The following is a 19,495-nucleotide window of genomic DNA, read 5'->3' on the forward strand; positions in this document are numbered from 1 at the left end:
GCCCATGCTGTTGTTCCGTTAAATTTTAATGCGTTCCTTGAGAAAGCAAAGTTGAAAGATGATGGTAGCAATTACACGAACTGGGTCCGTAACTTGAGGATTATCCTCATTGCTGCACAGAAGAATTACGTCCTGGAAGCACCGTGGGGTGCCAGGCCTGCTGCTGGAGCAACACCAGATGTTATGAACGTCTGGCAGAGCAAAGCTGATGACTACTCGATAGTTCAGTATGCCATGCTTTACGGCTTAGAATCGGGACTTCAACGACGTTTTGAACGTCATGGAGCATATGAGATGTTCCAGGAGTTGAAGTTAATATTTCAAGCAAATGCCCGGATTGAGAGATATGAAGTCTCCAATAAGTTCTATAGCTGCAAGATGGAGGAGAACAGTTCTGTCAGTGAGCATATACTCAAAATGTCTGGGTATAATAATCACTTGATTCAGATGGGAGTTAATCTTCCAGATGATTGCGTCATTGACAGAATTCTCCAATCACTGCCACCAAGCTACAAGAGCTTTGTGATGAACTATAATATGCAAGGGATGAATAAGACTATTCCCGAGCTCTTCGCAATGCTGAAAGCTGCGGAGGTAGAAATCAAGAAGGAGCATCAAGTGTTGATGGTCAACAAGACCACTAGTTTCAAGAAAAAGGGCAAAGGGAAGAAGAAGGGGAACTTCAAGAAGAAAAGCAAGCAAGTTGCTGATCAGGAGAAGAAACCCAAGTCTGGACCTAAGCCTGAAACTGAGTGCTTCTACTGCAAGCAGACTGGTCACTGGAAGCGGAACTACCCCAAGTATTTGGCGGATAAGAAGGGTGGAAAGGTGAACAAAGGTATATGTGATATACATGTTATTGATGTGTACCTTACTAGAGCTCGCAGTAGCACCTGGGTATTTGATACTGGTTCTGTTGCTAATATTTGCAACTCGAAACAGGGACTACGGATTAAGCGAACACTGGCAAAGGACGAGGTGACGATGCGCGTGGGAAATGGTTCTAAAGTCGATGTGATCGCGGTCGGCACGCTACCTCTACATCTACCTTCGGGATTAGTATTAGACCTAAATAATTGTTATTTGGTGCCAGCGTTGAGCATGAACATTACATCTAGATCTTGTTTAATGCGGGACGGTTATTCATTTAAATCAGAGAATAATGGTTGTTCTATTTATATGAGTAATATCTTTTATGGTCATGCACCTTTGAAGAGTGGTCTATTTTTGATGAATCTCGATAGTAGTAACACACATATTCATAATGTTGAAGCCAAAAGATGCAGAGTTGATAATGATAGTGCAACTTATTTGTGGCACTGTCGTTTAGGTCATATCGGTGTAAAGCGCATGAAGAAACTCCAAACCGATGGACTTTTGGAACCTCTTGATTATGAATCACTTGGTACTTGCGAACCGTGCCTTATGGGCAAGATGACTAAAACACCGTTCTCCGGTACAATGGAGAGAGCAACAGATTTGTTGGAAATCATACATACAGATGTATGTGGTCCGATGAATGTTGAGGCTCGTGGCGGATATTGTTATTTTTGTTGGGGAACGTTGCAGAAAACAAAAATTTTCCTACTCGTTTCACCAAGATCATCTAGGAGTTCATCTAGCAACGAGTCATTGGATGCATCTACATACCTTTGTAGATCGCGCACGGAAGCGTTCAAAGAATGGTGATGATGTAGTCGAACACGGCGTGATCCAAATCACCGATGACCAAGCGTCGAACGGACGGCACCTCCGCGTTCAACACACGTACGGGATGGGAGACATCTCCTCCTTCTTGATCCAGCAAGGGGGAGGAGAGGTTGATGAAGATCCAGCAGCACGACGGCGTGGTGGTGGATGCAGGGCGTCACAGTAGCAGGGCTTCGCCTATACTACGAGAGAGAGACGTAACGGGGAGAGAGGGAGGCGCCAGGGGCTGGTGTATGAAGTCCCTCCTCTCCCCCACTATATATAGGAGGGACAAAGGGGGGGTGGTGCGCAGCCTAGGAGATCTGATCTCCTAGGTGCGGCGGCCAGGGGGAGGTTTCCCTCCCCCCCAAGGCACCTCGGGGTGCCTTCCACTAGGTGGACTCCTCCCCCATGGAAACCCTAGGTGCATGGGCCCAGTGGGGCTGGTGCCCTTGGCCCATGTAGGCCAAGGCGCACCCCCTACATCCCATGTGGCCCCCCGGGACAGGTGGCCCCACCCGGTGGGCCCCCGAGACCCCTCCGGTGGTCCCGGTACAATACCGATAACCCCGAAACTTGTCCCGATGGCCGAAACAGCATTTCCTATATATAATTCTTTACCTCCGGACCATTCCGGAACTCCTCGTGACGTCCGGGATCTCATCCAGGACTCCGAACAACATTCGGGTTTCTGCATATACATATCTTCATAACCCTAGCGTCACCGAACCTTAAGTGTGTAGACCCTACGGGTTCGGGAGACAAGCAGACATGACCGAGACGATCTCCGGTCAATAACCAACAGCGGGATCTGGATACCCATGTTGGCTCCCACATGCTCCACGATGATTTCATCGGATGAACCACGATGTCGAGGATTCAATCAACCCCGTATGCAATTCCCTTTGTCAATCGATATGTTACTTGCCCGAGATTCGATCGTCGGTATCCCAATACCTCGTTCAATCTCGTTACCGGCAAGTCACTTTACTCGTACCATAATGCATGATCCCGTGACCAGACACTTGGTCACTTTGAGCTCATTATGATGATGCATTACCGAGTGGGCCCGGTGATACCTCTCCGTCATACGGAGTGACAAATCCCAGTCTTGATCCATGTCACCCAACAGACACTTTCGGAGATACCCGTAGTAGACCTTTATAGTCACCCAGTTACGTTGTGACGTTTGGTATACCCAAAGCACTCCTACGGTATCCGGGAGTTACACGATCTCATGGTCTAAGGAAAAGATACTTTGACATTGGAAAACTCTAGCAAACGAACTATACGATCTTGTGCTATGTTTAGGATTGGGTCTTGTCCATCACATCATTCTCCTAATTATGTGATCTCGTTATCAATGACATCCAATGTCCATAGTCAGGAAACCATGACTATCTATTGATCAACGAGCTAGTCAACTAGAGGCTTACTAGGGACATGTTGGTGTCTGTTATTCACACATGTATTACGATTTCCGGATAACACAATTATAGCATGAATAAAGACAATTATCATGAACAAGGAAATATAATAATAACGCTTTTATTATTGCCTCTAGGGCATATTTCCAACAGTCTCCCACTTGCACTAGAGTCAATAATCTAGTTACATTGTGATGAATCGAACACCCATAGAATTCTGGTGTTGATCATGTTTTGCCCTAGGGAGAGGTTTAGTCAACGGATCTGCTACATTCAGGTCCGTATGTACTTTACAAATCTCTATGTCTCCATTTTGAACATTTTCACGAATGGAGTTGAAGCGACGCTTGATGTGCCTTGTCTTCTTGTGAAACCTGGGCTCCTTGGCAAGTGCAATAGCTCCAGTGTTGTCACAAAAGAGTTTGATTGGCCCCGACGCATTGGGTATGACTCCTAGGTCGGTGATGAACTCCTTCACCCATATTGCTTCATGTGCTGCCTCCGAGGCTGCCATGTACTCCGCTTCACACGTAGATCCCGCCACGACGCTCTGCTTGCAGCTGCACCAGCTCACTGCTCCACCATTCAACATCTACACGTATCCGGTTTGTGACTTAGAGTCATCCAGATCTGTGTCGAAGCTAGCGTCGACGTAACCCTTTACGACGAGCTCTTCGTCACCTCCATAAACGAGAAACATTTCCTTAGTCCTTTTCAGGTACTTCAGGATATTCTTGACCGCTGTCCAGTGTTCCTTGCCGGGATTACTTTGGTACCTTCCTACCAAACTTACGGCAAGGTTTACATCAGGTCTGGTACACAGCATGGCATACATAATAGAACCTATGGCTGAGGCATAGGGGATGACACTCATCTCTTCTATTTCTTCTGCCGTGGTCGGACATTGAGCTGAGCTCAATTTCACACCTTGTAATACAGGTAAGAACCCCTTCTTAGAATGATCCATATTGAACTTCTTCAATATCTTATCAAGGTATGTGCTTTGTGAAAGACCTATGAGGCGTCTTGATCTATCTCTATAGATTTTGATGCCTAATATATAATCAGCTTCTCCAAGGTCCTTCATTGAAAAACTCTTATTCAAGTAGGTCTTGATGCTGTCCAAGAGTTCTATATCATTTCCCATCAAAAGTATGTCATCCACATATAATATGAGAAATGCTACAGAGCTCCCACTCACTTTCTTGTAAACGCAGGCTTCTCCATAAGTCTGCGTAAACCCAAACGCTTTGATCATCTCATCAAAGCGAATGTTCCAACTCCGAGATGCTTGCACCAGCCCATAAATCGAGCGTTGGAGCTTGCACACCTTGTCAGCATTCTTAGGATCGACAAAACCTTCCGGCTGCATCATATACAATTCTTCCTTAAGGAAACCATTAAGGAATGCCGTTTTGACGTCCATTTGCCATATTTCATAATCATAAAATGCGGCAATTGCTAACATGATTCGGACGGACTTTAGCTTCGCTACCGGTGAGAAAGTCTCATCGTAGTCAACCCCTTGAACTTGTCGATAACCCTTAGCGACAAGCCGAGCTTTATAGATGGTCACATTACCATCCGCGTCTGTCTTCTTCTTAAAGATCCATTTATTTTCTATGGCTCGCCGTTCAACGTGCAAGTCATTCAAAGTCCATACTTCATTTTCATACATGGATCCTATCTCGGATTTCATGGCTTCTAGCCATTTTTTGGAATCCGGGCCTGCCATCGCTTCTTCATAGTTCGAAGGTTCACCGTTGTCTAACAACATGATTTCCAAGACAGGGTTGCCGTACCACTCTGGCGCGGAACGTGTCCTTGTGGACCTTCGAATTTCAGTAGGAGCTTGATCAGAAGCATCTTGATCATTATCATTAACTTCCTCTCTAGTCGGCGCTGACACCTCAGGAACATTTTCTTGAGTTGCGCCATTTTCCGGTTCAAGAGGTAATACTTCATCAAGCTCTACTTTCCTCCCACTTACTTCTTTCGAGAGAAACTCTTTCTCCAGAAAGAGTCCGTTCTTGGCAACAAAGATCTTGCCTTCGGATCTTAGGTAGAAGGTATACCCAATAGTTTCTTTAGGGTATCCTATGAAGACGCATTTTTCCGACTTGGGTTCGAGCTTCTCAGGTTGAAGTTTCTTGACATAAGCATCGCATCCCCAAACTTTTAGAAACGACAGCTTAGGTTTCTTCCCAAACCATAATTCATACGGTGTCGTCTCAACGGATTTCGACGGAGCCCTATTTAAAGTGAATGCGGCAGTCTCTAAAGCATAGCCCCAAAAGGATAACGGTAAATCGGTAAGAGACATCATAGATCGCACCATATCTAGTAGAGTGCGATTACGACGTTCGGACACACCGTTACGTTGAGGTGTTCCAGGCGGCGTGAGTTGTGAAACTATTCCACATTTTCTTAAGTGTGTGCCAAACTCGTGACTCAAGTATTCTCCTCCACGATCTGATCGTAGAAACTTGATTTTCCTGTCATGTTGATTCTCAACCTCACTCTGAAATTCCTTGAACTTTTCAAAGGTTTCAGACTTGTGTTTCATTAAGTAGATATACCCATATCTACTTAAATCGTCAGTGAGCGTGAGAACATAACGATAGCCACCGCGAGCCTCAACACTCATTGGACCGCACACATCAGTATATATGATTTCCAATAAGTTGGTTGCTCGCTCCATTGTTCCTGAGAACGGAGTCTTGGTCATCTTACCCATGAGGCATGGTTCGAACATGTCAAATGATTCATAATCAAGAGACTCTAAAAGTCCATCTGCATGGAGCTTCTTCATGCGTTTGACACCTATGTGACCAAGGCGGCAGTGCCACAAGTATGTGGTACTATCATTATCAACTTTACATCTTTTGGTACTCACATTATGAACATGTGTAGTAATACGCCCGAGATTCATTAAGAATAAACCATTCACCATAGGAGCATGACCATAAAACATATCTCTCATATAAATGGAACAACCATTATTCTCAGATTTAAATGAGTAGCCATCTCGAATTAAACGAGATCCCGATACAATGTTCATGCTCAAAGCTGGCACTAAATAACAGTTATTGAGGTTTAAAACTAATCCCGTAGGTAAATGCAGAGGCAGCGTGCCGACGGCGATCACATCGACCTTGGAACCATTCCCGACGCGCATCGTCACCTCGTCCTTTGCCAGTCTCCGTTTATTCCGCAGCTCCTGCTGTGAGTTACAAATATGAGCAACGGCACCGGTATCAAATACCCAGGAGTCACTACGAGTACTGGTAAGGTACACATCAATTACATGTATATCAAATATACCTTTGGCGTTGCCGGCCTTCTTGTCCGCTAAGTATTTGGGGCAGTTCCGTTTCCAGTGACCCTTCCCTTTGCAATAAAAGCACTCCGTCTCAGGCTTGGGTCCATTCTTTGGCTTCTTCCCGGCAACTTGCTTGCCGGGCGCGGCAACCTCCTTGCCGTCCTTCTTGAAGTTCTTTTTACCCTTGCCTTTCTTGAACTTAGTGGTTTTATTGACCATCAACACTTGATGTTCCTTCTTGACTTCTACCTCCGCTGATTTCAGCATTGAGAACAACTCAGGAATGGTCTTTTGCATCCCCTGCATGTTGAAGTTCATCACAAAGCTCTTGTAGCTTGGTGGAAGCGACTGGAGGATTCTGTCAATGACCGCATCATCCGGGAGATTAACTCCCAGCTGAGACAAGCGGTTATGTAACCCAGACATAGTGAGTATGTGCTCACTGACAGAACTATTTTCCTCCATCTTACAGCTGAAGAACTTATCGGAGACTTCATATCTCTCGATCCGGGCATGAGCTTGAAAAACCATTTTCAGCTCTTCGAACATCTCATATGCTCCATGTCTCTCAAAACGCTTTTGGAGCCCCGGCTCTAAGCTGTAAAGCATGCCGCACTGAACGAGGGAGTAGTCGTCAACACGTGTCTGCCAAGCGTTCATAACATCTTGGTTCTGTGGGACGGGTGGATCACCTAGCGGTGCTTGTAGGACATAATCTTTCTTGGCAGCTATGAGGGTGATCCTCAGGTTCCGGACCCAGTCCGTATAGTTGTTGCCATCGTCTTTCAGCTTGGTTTTCTCTAGGAACGCGTTGAAGTTGAGGACTACGTTGGCCATTTGATCTACAAGACATATTGCAAAGATTTTAGACTAAGTTCATGATAATTAAGTTCATCTAATCAAATTATTAATGAACTCCCACTTAGATTAGACATCCCTCTAGTCATCTAAGTATTACATGATCCGAGTTAACTAGACCGTGTCCGATCATCACGTGAGACGGACTAGTCAATGTCGGTGAACATCTTCATGTTGATCGTATCTTCTATACGACTCATGCTCGACCTTTCGGTCTTCTGTGTTCCGAGGCCATGTCTGTACATGCTAGGCTCGTCAAGTTAACCCTAAGTGTTTTGCATGTGTTCCGAGGCCATGTCTGTACATGCTAGGCTCGTCAACACCCGTTGTATGTGAACGTAAGGATCCATCACACCCGATCATCACGGCGTGCTTAGAAACGACGAACTTTAGTAACGGTGCACAGTTAGGGGAGAACACTTCTTGAAATTGTTATGAGGGATCATCTTAATTACTACCGTCGTTCTAAGTAAACAAGATGCAAAACATGATAAACATCACATGTAATCAAATAATTAACGTGACATGATATGGCCAATATCACATAGCTCCTTTGATTTCCATCTTGGGGCTCCATGATCATCTTGTCACCGGCTTGACACCATGATCTCCATCATCATGATCTCCATCATCATGTCTCCATGAAGTTGCTCGCCAACTATTACTTCTACTACTACGGCTAACGCGTTTAGCAATAAAGTAAAGTAATTTACATGGCGTTTCTTAATGACACGCAGGTCATATAAAAGAATAAAGACAACTCCTATGGCTCCTGCCGGTTGTCATACTCATCGACATGCAAGTCGTGATTCCTATTACAATAGCATGAACATCTCATACATCACATATAGATCATTCATCATTCATCACAACTTTGGCCATATCATATCACAAACCACTTGCTGCAAAAACAAGTTAGACGTCCTCTAATTGTTGTTGCAAGTTTTACGTGGCCGAATTAGGGTTCTAGCAAGAACGTCTTCTTACCTACGTTAAAGCCACAACGTGATTTGTCAAATTCTATTTACCCTTCATAAGGACCCTGTTCATCGAATCCGCTCCAACTAAAGTGGGAGAGACAGACACCCGCCAGCCACCTTATGCAACTAGTGCATGTTAGTCGGTGGAACCGGTCTCACGTAAGCGTACGTGTAAGGTTGGTCCGGGCCGCTTCATCCCACAATACCGCTGAAGCAAGAAAAGACTAGTAACGGCAAGAAAGTTGACAAATCTACGCCCACAACAAATTGTGTTCTACTCGCGCAAGAAGAACTACGCATAGACCTAGCTCATGATGCCACTGTTGGGGAACGTTGCAGAAAACAAAAATTTTCCTACTCGTTTCACCAAGATCATCTAGGAGTTCATCTAGCAACGAGTCATTGGATGCATCTACATACCTTTGTAGATCGCGCACGGAAGCGTTCAAAGAACGGTGATGATGTAGTCGAACACGACGTGATCCAAATCACCGATGACCAAGCGCCGAAAGGACGGCACCTCCGCGTTCAACACACGTACGGGACGGGAGACGTCTCCTCCTTCTTGATCCAGCAAGGGGGAGGAGAGGTTGATGAAGATCCAGCAGCACGACGGCGTGGTGGTGGATGCAGGGCGTCACAGTAGCAGGGCTTCGCCTATACTACGAGAGAGAGACGTAACGGGGAGAGAGGGAGGCGCCAGGGGCTGGTGTATGAAGTCCCTCCTCTCCCCCACTATATATAGGAGGGCCAAAGGGGGGGTGGTGCGCAGCCTAGGAGATCTGATCTCCTAGGTGCGGCGGCCAGGGGGAGGTTTCCCTCCCCCCAAGGCACCTCGGGGTGCCTTCCACTAGGTGGACTCCTCCCCCATGGAAACCCTAGGCGCATGGGCCTAGTGGGGCTGGTGCCCTTGGCCCATGTAGGCCAAGGCGCACCCCCTACATCCCATGTGGCCCCCCGGGACAGGTGGCCCCACCCGGTGGGCCCCCGAGACCCCTCCGGTGGTCCCGGTACAATACCGATAACCCCGAAACTTGTCCCGATGGCCGAAACAGCATTTCCTATATATAATTCTTTACCTCCGGACCATTCCGGAACTCCTCGTGACGTCCGGGATCTCATCCGGGACTCCGAACAACATTCGGGTTTCTGCATATACATATCTTCATAACCCTAGCGTCACCGAACCTTAAGTGTGTAGACCCTACGGGTTCGGGAGACAAGCAGACATGACCGAGACGATCTCCGGTCAATAACCAACAGCGGGATCTGGATACCCATGTTGGCTCCCACATGCTCCACGATGATTTCATCGGATGAACCAGGATGTCGAGGATTCAATCAACCCCATATGCAATTCCCTTTGTCAATCGATATGTTACTTGCCCGAGATTCGATCGTCGGTATCCCAATACCTCGTTCAATCTCGTTACCGGCCAGTCACTTTACTCGTACCGTAATGCATGATCCCGTGACCAGACACTTGGTCACTTTGAGCTCATTATGATGATGCATTACTGAGTGGGCCCGGTGATACCTCTCCGTCATACGGAGTGACAAATCCTAGTCTTGATCCATGTCACCCAACAGACACTTTCGGAGATACCCGTAGTAGACCTTTATAGTCACCCAGTTACGTTGTGACGTTTGGTATACCCAAAGCACTCCTACGGTATCCGGGAGTTACACGATCTCATGGTCTAAGGAAAAGATACTTTGACATTGGAAAACTCTAGCAAACGAACTATAGGATCTTGTGCTATATTTAGGATTGGGTCTTGTCCATCACATCATTCTCCTAATGATGTGATCTCGTTATCAATGACATCCAATGTCCATAGTCAGGAAACCATGACTATCTTTTGATCAAAGAGCTAGTCAACTAGAGGCTTACTAGGGACATGTTGGTGTCTGTTATTCACACATGTATTACAATTTTCGGATAACACAATTATAGCATGAATAAAGACAATTATCATGAACAAGGAAATATAATAATAACGCTTTTATTATTGCCTCTAGGGCATATTTCCAACAATTTTCTCACCTTCATAGATGATTTAAGCAGATATGGGTATATCTACTTAATGAAGCATAAGTATGAAACATTTGAAAAGTTCAAAGAATTTCAGAGTGAAGTTGAAAATCATCATAACAAGAAAATAAAGTTTCTGCGATCTGATCGTGGAGGAGAATATTTGAGTTACGAGTTTGGTCTACATCTGAAACAATGCGGAATAGTTTCGCAACTCACGCCACCCGGAACACCTCAGCGTAATGGTGTGTCCGAACGTCGTAATCGTACTTTACTTGATATGGTGCGATCTATGATGTCTCTTACAAATTTACCGCTATCATTTTGGGGTTATGCTTTAGAGACGGCCGCATTCACGTTAAATAGGGCACCATCAAAATCCATTGAGACGACACCTTATGAACTATGGTTTGGCAAGAAACCAAAGTTGTCGTTTCTTAAAGTTTGGGGCTGCGATGCTTATGTGAAAAAGCTTCAACTTGATAAGCTCGAACCCAAATCAGAGAAATGTGTCTTCATAGGATACCCAAAGGAGACTGTTGGGTACACCTTCTATCACAGATCCGAAGGCAAGACATTCGTTGCTAAGAATGGCTCCTTTCTAGAGAAGGAGTTTCTCTCGAAAGAAGTGAGTGGGAGGAAAGTAGAACTTGATGAGGTAACTGTACCTGCTCCCTTATTGGAAAGTAGTACATCACAGAAACCTGTTTCTACGACACCTACACCAATTAGTGAGGAAGCTAATGATAATGATCATGAAACTTCAGAACAAGATACTACTGAACCTCGTAGATCAACCAGAGTAAGATCCGCGCCAGAGTGGTACGGTAATCCTGTTCTGGAAGTGATGCTACTAGATCATGATGAACCTACGAACTATGAAGAAGCGATGGTGAGCCCAGATTCCGAAAAATGGCTTGAAGCCATGAAATCTGAGATGGGATCCATGTATGAGAACAAAGTATGGACTTTGGTTGACTTTCCCGATGATCGGCAAGCAATTGCGAATAAATGGATCTTCAAGAAGAAGACTGACGCTGACGGTAATATTACTGTCTACAAAGCTCGACTTGTCGCAAAAGGTTTTCGACAAGTTCAAGGGGTTGACTACGATGAGACCTTCTCACCCGTAGCGATGCTTAAGTCTGTCCGAATCATGTTAGCAATTGCCGCATTTTATGATTATGAAATTTGGCAGATGGATGTCAAAACTGCATTCCTGAATGGATTTCTGGAAGAAGAGTTGTATATGATGCATCCGGAAGGTTTTGTCGATCCAAAGGGAGCTAACAAAGTGTGCAAGCTCCAGCGATCCATTTATGGACTGGTGCAAGCCTCTCGGAGTTGGAATAAACGCTTTGATAGTGTGATCAAAGCATTTGGTTTTATACAGACCTTTGGAGAAGCCTGTATTTACAAGAAAGTGAGTGGGAGCTCTGTAGCATTTTTGATATTATATGTGGATGACATATTACTGATTGGAAATGATATAGAATTTCTGGATAGCATAAAGGGATACTTGAATAAGAGTTTTTCAATGAAAGACCTCGGTGAAGCTGCTTACATATTAGGCATAAAGATCTACAGAGATAGATCAAGACGCTTAATTGGACTTTCACAAAGCACATACCTTGACAAGATTTTGAAGAAGTTCAAAATGGATCAAGCAAAGAAAGGGTTCTTGCCTGTGTTACAAGGTGTGAAGTTGAGTCAGACTCAATGCCCGACCACTGCAGAAGATAGAGAGAAAATGAAAGATGTTCCCTATGCGTCAGCCATAGGCTCTATCATGTATGCAATGCTGTGCACCAGACCTGATGTGTGCCTTGCTATAAGTCTAGCAGGGAGGTACCAAAGTAATCCAGGAGTGGATCACTGGACAGCGGTCAAGAACATCCTGAAGTACCTGAAAAGGACTAAGGATATGTTTCTCGTATATGGAGGTGACAAAGAGCTCATCGTAAACGGTTACGTTGATGCAAGCTTTGACACTGATCCGGACGATTCTAAATCGCAAACCGGATACGTGTTTACATTAAACGGTGGAGCTGTCAGTTGGTGCAGTTCTAAATAGAGCGTCGTGGCGGGATCTACGTGTGAAGCGGAATACATAGCTGCTTCGGAAGCAGCGAATGAAGGAGTCTGGATGAAGGAGTTCATATCCGATCTAGGTGTCATACCTAGTGCATCGGGTCCAATGAAAATCTTTTGTGACAATAGTGGTGCAATTGCCTTGGCAAAGGAATCCAGATTTCACAAGAGAACCAAGCACATCAAGAGACGCTTCAATTCCATCCGGGATCTAGTCCAGGTGGGAGACATAGAGATTTGCAAGATACATACGGATCTGAATGTAGCAGACCCGTTGACTAAGCCTCTTCCACGAGCAAAACATGATCAACACCAAGGCTCCATGGGTGTTAGAATCATTACTGTGTAATCTAGATTGTTGACTCTAGTGCAAGTGGGAGACTGAAGGAAATATGCCCTAGAGGCAATAATAAAGTTATTATTTATTTCCTTATATATCATGATAAAAGTTTATTATTCATGCTAGAATTAACCGGAAACATAATAAATGTGTGAATACATAGACAAACAGAGTGTCACTAGTATGCCTCTACCAGACTAGCTTGTTAATCAAAGATGGTTATGTTTCCTAACCATGGACAAAGAGTTGTCATTTGATTAACAGGATCACATCATTAGATGAATGATCTGATTGACATGACCCATTCCATTAGCTTAGCACCCGATCGTTTGGTATGTTGCTATTGCTTTCTTCATGACTTATACATGTTCCTATGACTATGAGATTATGCAACTCCCGTTTGCCGGAGGAACACTTTGTGTGCTACCAAACGTCACAACGTAACTGGGTGATTATAAAGGAGCTCTACAAGTGTCTCCAAAGGTACATGTTGGGTTGGCGTATTTCGAGATTAGGATTTGTCACTCCGATTGTCGGAGAGGTATCTCTGGGCCCTCTCGGTAATGCACATCACATAAGCCTTGCAAGCATTGCGACTAATGAGTTAGTTGCGGGATGATGGATTACGGAACGAGTAAAGAGACTTGCCGGTAACGAGATTGAACTAGGTATTGGATACCGACGATCGAATCTCGGGCAAGTAACATACCGATGACAAAGGGAACACCGTATGTTGTTATGTGGTCTGGCCGATAAAAGATCTTCATAGAATATGTAGGATCCAATATGAGCATCTAGGTTCCGCTATTGGTTATTGACCGGAGACGTGTCTCGGTCATGTCTACATTGTTCTCGAACCCGTAGGGTCCGCACGCTTAAGGTTTCGATGACAGTTATATTATGAGTTTATGCATTTTGATGTACCGAAGTTTGTTCTGAGTCCCGGATGTGATCACGGACATGACGAGGAGTCTCGAAATGGTCGAGACATAAAGATTGATATATTGGAAGCCTATATTTGGATATCGGAAGTGTTCCGGGTGAAATCGGGATTTTACCGGATTACCGGGAGGTTACCGGAACCCCCCGGGAGGTATATGGGCCTTAGTGGAAGAGAGGAGAGGTGGCCAGAGATGGGCCGCGCGCCCCTCCCCCCTTGGTCCGAATAGGACAAGGAGAGGGGGCCGGCCCCCTTCCTCCTCTCTCTCCTCTTTCCCCCCCTCTGCGAATCCTATTCCAATTAGGAAAGGGGGGAGTCCTACTCCCGAAGGGAGTAGGACTCCTCCTGGCGCGCCTCCTCTTGGCCGCCCCCCCTTTTGAGCCTTTATATACGGAGGCAGGGAGCACCCCTAGAGACACAAGTTGATCCACGTGATCATATTCTTAGCCGTGTGCGGTGCCCCCTTCCACCATAGTCCTCGATAATATTGTAGCGGTGCTTAGGCGAAGTCCTGCGACGGTAGTACATCAAGATCGTCACCACGCCGTCGTGCTGACGGAACTCTTCCCTGACACTTTGCTGGATCGGAGTCCGGGGATCGTCATCGAGCTGAACGTGTGCTAGAACTCGGAGGTGTCGTAGTTTCGGTGCTTGATCGGTCGGGCCGTGAAGACGTACGACTACATCAACCAAGTTAGCGCTTCCGTTGTTGATCTACAAGGGTACGTAGATCATACTCTCCCCTCTCATTGCTATGCATCACCATGATCTTGCGTGTGCGTAGGAATTTTTTTGAAATTACTACGTTCCCCAACAATGCGAGCTCGGAACGTGCCAGGCGGTCCAGTTGCCGATTACTCCGGGCGCGCTTGAAGGTGTCCGGGTCCTTAATCGCCGAACTAGTGGACATCCTTAAGAGGCTGCTTTGCGCTTCTGCTGCGAGGGCCGCAGTGTGCTCCTCCGTGCGGAGAGAGCGCTTTGTGTTTCCATTGACTGTTATGACCCCCTGAGGTCCTGGCATCTTGAGCTTGAGATATGCATAATGCGGTACCGCATTGAATCTCGCAAATGCGGTTCGCCTGAGCAGTGCATGGTAGCCACTGCGGAACGGGACTATGTCGAAGATTAACTCTTCGCTTCAGAAGTTATCCGTAGATCCGAAGACCACTTCCAGTGTTACTGAGCCTGTGCAATGGGCCTCTACACCTGGTATGACGCCTTTAAAGGTCGTTTTGGTGGGTTTGATCCTTGAGGGGTCTATACCCATTTTGCACACTGTGTCCTGATAAAGCAGGTTCAGGCTGCTGCCGCCATCCATAAGGACTCGAGTGAGGTGAAATCCGTCAATGATTGGGTCTAAGACAAATGCGGCGAATCCGCCATGACGGATACTAGTGGGGTGGTCTTTGCGGTCGAAGGTGATCGGGCAGGAAGACCATGGGCTGAACTTTGGGGCGACTCGCTCCAACGCATATACGTCCCTGAGCGCGCGCTTCCGCTCCCTCTTGGGGATGTGGGTTGCGTATATCATGTTCACCGTCCGCACTTGTGGGGGGAACCTCTTCTGTCCTCCGGTGTTCGGCTGCCGGGGCTCCTCCTCGTCATCTCTATGTGACCCCTTATTTTTGTTTTCGGCATTTATCTTGCCGGCCTGCTTGAACACCCAACAATCCCTGTTGGTGTGGTTGGCTGGCTTGTTGGGGGTGCCATGTATTTGGCACGAGCGATCGAGTATACGGTCCAAACTGGACGGGCCCGGAGTGCTTCTTTTGAATGGCTTTTTCCGCTGACCGGGTTTAGAGCCTTTGAATCCGGCATTAACTGATGTATCCTCGGTATTGTCACTGTTAATGCGGTGCTTATGTTTGTTGCGACGTGACCTGCCATTGCCATCCTTGGTATCCTAAGTACCATGGTTCTTTGATATGTTATTGCAGCGAGCCAGCCAGCTGTCTTCTCCTGCACAAAAGCGGGTCATGAGTGTCGTGAGGGCTGCCATAGATTTTGGCTTTTCCTGGCAAAGGTGTCGGGCGAGCCATTCGTCGCGGATGTTGTGCTTGAAAGCTGCTAGGGCCTCTGCATCCGGACAGTCAACGATTTGATTTTTCTTTGTTAGGAACCGTGTCCAGAATTGCCTGGCCGATTCCTCTGGCTGCTAAATTATGTGGCTCAAGTCATCGGCATCTGGTGGTCGCACATAAGTGCCCTAAAAGTTGTCGAGGAATGCGGCTTCCAGATCTTCCCAACAGCCAATGGACTCTGCTGGCAAGCTGTTGAGCCAATGACGAGCTAGTCCTTTAAGTTTGAGTGGGAGGTATTTGATGGCGTGTAGGTCATCACCGCGGGCCATGTGGATATGCAGGAGGAAATCCTCGATCCATACCGCAGGATCTGTTGTGCCGTCGTATGATTCTATATTTACGGGGTTGAAACCCTCTGGGATTGATGATCCATTACTTCATCTGTTAAGCATAAGGGGTGTGCGGCGCCTCTGTACTGGGCTATATCACGACGCAGCTCAAATGAGTCCTTCCCGCTGTGTTCGGCCCGGCTGGACTTACTTTTACTGTATCCGGCGTGACGATTATCATCTCGCATAGTGGCGCACCCTCGTTATCCGTAGATTGATCTTGCGTGTTTTGCTTTGTCCTCCAATACGTCTCGCAGGTCTGGCGTATTTCCCCATGCCTTTTTATTTGAATGGCGTCGGGGTGCGGGCTGAGCTTTTGGCTGGAATGCCTCTCTGTCGCGGCCACGAGGTGGCCGATCAGCCGCGTCATACACCGGGGATGGTGCTTCCTCCTCCAGTCGGGGTAGCAACCTGCACTTTGGGTAACTCTTGGAGGGGCGTTCGAGTTTATATTCGTCGGTCGCCAGGACTTCGGTCCATCTGTCGGCTAGCAAATCTTGATCAGCTTGAAGCTGTTGTTGCTTTTTCTTAAGGCTATTTGTCGTGGCTATAAGCCGGCGCTTGAAGCGCTCTTGATCAACGGGATCCTCAGGCACGACGAATTCGTCATCGTCGAGGCTTGCCTCATCTTCGGAGGGAGGCATGTAATTATCATCCTCCGCCTCTCCATCTGCCGCTCTCTCTGGAGGGCTGGCTTCTCCATCCTACTGCCCTAAATCTTGCTGGAGGGGATTGTTGTCGTCTTCGGCACTGTCCGGAGTGCTATTATCTCCTGTGCCGATATCACCGCTTTTGCCTTGGCGGGACTTAGAGCGGCGCCGCTGACGCCGGCGCTTGGGTTGCTTCTTCGAGGGGTCATCCTCCGTTGTCTCGTCACCATTGCCTTCTTTGGGTGTGTCCACCATGTATATATCGTATGATGAGGTGGTTGTCCAGTGCCCTGTGGGCAGTGGTTCCTCTTCGTCTCCCGCATCATCGTCCATACCGTCGATGTCTTCGGAGTCGAAGTCGAGCATGTCGGTTAAGTCGTCGACAGTGGCTACTAAGTGGGTGGTGGGTGGGTGGCTAATTTCTTCGTCATCCGCATTCCAATCCTGCCGGACATAGTTTGGCCAGGATCCTCCTGACAAGGAGAGAGACCTTAATGAGTTCAGTATGTCGCCAAAGGGTGAGTGCTGAAAAATATCCACGGAGGTAAACTCCATGATCGGCGCCCAATCGGATTCGACAGGAACGGGCGCAGGCGGTTCGGAGTCCGTGGCCGGAGAAGGATCCGGCAGTTTAGCAACACGGCTCTCGTGAAGGGTAAGGTCGATATTCGGCTCGATCGCCGCAAAGGATACGGCCTCCGTGGCGGGGTCTATCCACCCGTCCATGGATGGCGCAACTGGCTCCGAATTGAGGGTCGGAGCGGCTGCTGGTGCGATTTCTTGAACACTGTCCGATGGTAGAGCTAGATCATACTCATCGTGACCGCGTGGCGCACAAGGCAAGGGCTCGAATCCGTCGAAGATCAAGTCTCCGCAGATATTGGTTGTGTAGTTTAAGCTTCCAAACCTGACCTGGTGGCCAGGGACGTAACTTTCGATCTGCTCCAGATGGCCAAGCGCGTTGGCCCGCAGTGCGAAGCCGCCGAACACAAAGATCTGTCCGGGGAAAAAAGTCTCACCCTGGACTGCATCGCTATCGATGATCGTAGGATCCATCAAGCCTAACGGCGACGACACAGAGGAACTCTCAATGAAAGCACCAATGTCGGTGTCAGAACCGGCGGATCTCGGGTAGGGGGTCACGAACTGTGTGTCTAAGGCGGATGGTAACAGGAGGTAGGGGACACGATGTTTTACCCATGTTCGGGCCCTCTTGATGGAGGTAAAACCCTACGTCCTACTTGATTTATTCTTGATGATATGGGTATTACAAGAGTTGATCTACCATGAGATCGGAGAGGCTAAACCCTGGAAGCCAGCCTATGGTATGATTGTATGTTGTCCTACGGACTAAAACCCTCCGGTTTATATAGACACCGGAGAGGGCTAGGGTTACACAATGTCAATTACAAAGGAGGAGATATACATATCCGTATTGCCTAGCTTGCCTTCCACGCCAAGTAGAGTCCTATCCGGACACGAGACGAAGTCTTCAATCTTGTATCTTCATAGTCCAACAGTCCGGCCAAAGGATATAGTCCGGCTGTCCGGAGACCCCCTAATCCAGGACTCCCTCAGGGACCAAGCAGTGAATGGATATGGCAAGGAGTATCACCTGTATCAAGAATTCTTAAGAGGTGGTGAAATTCTCACGACATTCTTGACATAAAAGATGGTAATACTCCAAGGTAAAGAATAAATGCTGGGTAGCAAGGATCTCGAGGTATATCAGGAAACACGAACTAGTTTGTGTTGAACGGAAGGCAATAAGGTGGTCGATGATAACCCAAATCATCGAGGGAAAGGATGGTACTTCTCATCAAGAATCCAATTGATATCCTGGAAGGAGTCAAAATGTTGACGATGATCACGACATACTTGTCGAGGGGTTTCATCAGGTTATAATCGATCATCGATGACATCAAGCAAAAGGAAGGGTGAAGCGAAAGTTATCAGGACCATGGGTATGAAACAAACTCAAAATCAAGTTTGCTATTCAAGGAGAAATGATATGACAAGGACGATCGACGTAAGATTAGCTCACTGTCGAAATTTGTGCTCCGTGAAGAAGGACCTGGTAGCCAGTTAAAAATTAGCCCAATAATGGTATAGCCGATCAGGCTAGGAATGACGTGATGGAGTATTAAACGTCTCAACAACAAAGTACTAGGAGTATTGAATCACAGTGTTGATTCGATTCACTAATCCGTGTTCTCGATTGATGACAACCCAGAACCCGTGGAGGGACTATTACGGGGAAAGCTACTACTTCATCAGAAATGCATAACATGTAGTGCAATGGGGTGAAATCCTCGAGATACCAGGGGTAATACTCGAAGGTAGATCAAAATAGTGGTTGGGCAGGCGTACCGATCTGAGAAGCCAAGTATTTTACTCGTCCGAGAAATGGGATCAAAGAAAGACAATATGGTTGAAACCACGATTGCAAAGGATCAATTCATAGACACAAGATGATATTATATCAAGGAAACAGTTATTATTACAAGAAGCTTACATGATAGGATCTACATCATGTCCATGGGCATGAAGATAAGTTCAAGGTCGACTTCCACTTCTTCAATGTATAACATTCCATTCACTTCTCGCTTTTCGAAAATGGCATTAGTTGTTGAAAGTTTTACCTAGTGCAGTACGAGATAAGTATGACCCGTGAAATCTTTCGGGTTTGCACAGATTAGGGAAGGCATTGGTTCAACCCATCGGGTATCTTAGGAACATATACTACAAACTTC

General features: G+C 46.7%; 1 protein-coding gene across 1 annotated transcript in view; it reads left to right on the forward strand.

Annotated features, from left to right (window-relative positions):
• Positions 1 to 19,495, forward strand: part of LOC125516229 (cellulose synthase-like protein E6) — a 58,806-nt gene that overhangs the window by 15,648 nt on the left and 23,663 nt on the right. The window contains exon 2 of the mRNA XM_087529233.1: positions 4,619 to 4,629. The gene's annotated coding sequence lies outside the window, so the exon portion shown is untranslated. The remainder of the gene's footprint in view (positions 1 to 4,618; positions 4,630 to 19,495) is intronic.

This window comes from Triticum urartu, chromosome 6A (assembly GCF_056163025.1).
Source record: "Triticum urartu cultivar PI428250 chromosome 6A, HENAU_Tu73, whole genome shotgun sequence".
NCBI lineage: Eukaryota > Viridiplantae > Streptophyta > Magnoliopsida > Poales > Poaceae > Triticum > Triticum urartu.